Source organism: Diceros bicornis, chromosome 17 (assembly GCF_020826845.1).
Source record: "Diceros bicornis minor isolate mBicDic1 chromosome 17, mDicBic1.mat.cur, whole genome shotgun sequence".
Classification (NCBI taxonomy): domain Eukaryota; kingdom Metazoa; phylum Chordata; class Mammalia; order Perissodactyla; family Rhinocerotidae; genus Diceros; species Diceros bicornis.
The window spans coordinates 14,618,568-14,621,141 of record NC_080756.1 but is presented as its reverse complement, the minus strand read 5'-3'; the positions used below and the strand labels follow the sequence as shown (position 1 = coordinate 14,621,141).

Genomic DNA, 2,574 nt, shown 5'->3' with positions numbered 1-2,574 from the left:
TGCAGCTTAAATGGAAAAGTCAGAGTCTGCCTAAGTTGATCTATGCTGTAATTTTAGGTATCTCTGTCATGTCAAATTGGATCAACATTTCGAACTTGTTTACATTTCTGATATTTTTTTTATGTCTATAGCTTTTTAAAACTCCAATTATTTCCACTTTTGGAGTTGCTTCCCTATGTCTGTTTAATGGGACTCAAATCTGAAATGAAGAACCAGTCAAGAGAAATAGAATTCATTCTCCTGGGACTGACTGACGACCCACAATTACAAATTGTGATTTTTATATATCTCTTTCTAAACTATATGTTGAGTGTGATGGGGAACTTATCCATCCTTCTTCTCACCTTGCTGAATTCCCGCCTCAAGACTCCCATGTATTTTTTCCTCCGAAATTTCTCCTTCCTGGAAGTTTTATTGACAACAATCTGTAGTCCCAGATTCCTGATCACCATCATGACTAAAAACAAAAGCATTTCTTACAATGGCTGTGCATCTCAATTATTCTTTTCCCTCTTCTTAGCTGGTACAGAATTTTACCTACTGGCTGCCATGTCTTTTGATCGTTATGTAGCGATCTGTAAACCCCTACATTACCCAATCATTATGAGCAACAAAATGTGCTACCAACCGGTACTCAGTTCATGGACAGCTGGCTTTCTGATTACCTTTCCGCCGTTGATCTTGGGACTGAAACTGGAATTCTGTGCTTCCAAAGTAATTGATCATTTCATGTGTGACACTTCCCGTGTGCTGTAGATTTCTTGCACAGACACTCGTTTCCTAGAATTGATTTCATTTGTCTTAACTGGTGGAACACTAGTGGTCACGTTGCTATTAGTAGTTTTTTCCTACACGTATTTTATCAAGACCATTCTAAAAACCTCCTCTGCTCAGAAAAGAACAAAGGCTTTTTCTACTTGTTCTTCTCATATGATTGTAGTCTCCCTTACTTACAGGAGCTCTATCTTTATTTACATGAAGCCATCAGCAAAAGAAAGGGTGACTTTATCCAAAGGTGTAGCTGTTATCTACACCTCAGTTGCCCCTTTATTAAACCCTTTTATTTATACTCTAAGGAACCAGCAAGTGAAACAAGCCTTCAAGGATACACTCCATCAGATTTTTTTTTCAAAAAATGAAGAAAAAATTTAATTTTAAAACCTTGGAGAAAAGGTAAAAAATTTTTACTCATTTTTTAAGTTTACTTAATCTGTCCTTCAATTAGCTAACCTTCTCCTAACATTTTAACAAAACCTTTCAGCACGATGCCCTTTTTTCTTCCTACTTCTCTTTATGATTGGCATTCCTTTCTGTGCTATAGGAAGAGTCCTTTCTTCTAGTCATCAACACAAACGTTAAATTTCACTTATTCTACAAGACATGTAGTGACCTCCTCAAAAAAAAACTATACTAATTACATATTAATCATAAGAGAATTTGAAAGACATAAATATTATAACATGCACTACCACTGGGGCTCTAGGAAGTACTTCAAATGTCACTCGCTGTTATCACAAGCTTGACAGTTATGAGTGTAGACTTTTGAGCCAGTCAGCCAGGGTTTAAATCCAGACATATATGTGAGCCTAATCAAGTTTCTCAAATTCTTTGTTGCTAAGTTTCTCCGGCTATAAAATTGACATAATAATAATAATTCTTATTTTATAAAGTTATTTTGAGAATGAAATGAGATAATATATATAAATGATCCTAGATCTGCATCTAGCCCAGAACGAACTCGCAATAAATGTTAGCTGCCCTTGGGGAAAAGCTTGCCTCAGTTGAGATAGAATTCAACAAGGCAAGAAAAAAAGGCAGGCTTCAAATCATAAAAAGCTTGTATGTCCTAAAATGTAGCAGGACTTTATCTGGTAGGTCTATACCCCTGGAAATTTGGAGTTAATAAGAATCACCCACCTTGTTGGCTTATTTAAAAACAAAGTCTATGTTCTCATCCCTAAAGATTATTTTCAATTTACCTGGAGTACAGGATAGAAACATGGAGTGTAAGTGATTCTGAAGCAGGTGGTTCATATAAGAATTCTCTTTTTTAATCTAAGAATCTGTGTGATCAGATTTTTATTTTTTAAAAATTGCTCTGTTAACTGTATTAAAGACAGGTTTTAGAAGTTGGAGTCAGGAAGACATTAGAGGGCTAATGTGTTAAATTAAATGAGTTATTTGAGAGTTAAAATGTAATAGTGGCAATGAGTATGTAGCTTAGGGATATGGTTTCAGAGATATTTAGGAGAACACACTGAGGGGAACTGCTGAACATTGGATGTCTGGGATAAATTAAAAGAGGTTTTAAAAAACGAATTTGTCCTCATGAGACTTCCCCTCTGCTCACTCTTGCACATACTCACCCGTATATTTAATGCCTGTTAAGAGAGGGGTATTATTGATATCCTGTCAGATAAAAAAAAAAAAAAAAACAACCTAAAAGGAAATCCCTAAATATATAGAGTTCCATACTGGATGTAATATGCCATCAGAGAGATATGAGTAATAAGTCATTAAAGCATTTGATGGTGAACTGTTATACATGCTGCCCTGAGTAGAAATAATTGAAGT

General features: G+C 35.3%; 1 pseudogene; it reads left to right on the top strand.

Annotated features, from left to right (window-relative positions):
• Positions 1-204: 204 nt before the first annotated feature.
• On the top strand, positions 205-1,134 carry LOC131415680 (olfactory receptor 6C6-like; annotated as a pseudogene).
• Positions 1,135-2,574: the final 1,440 nt, after the last annotated feature.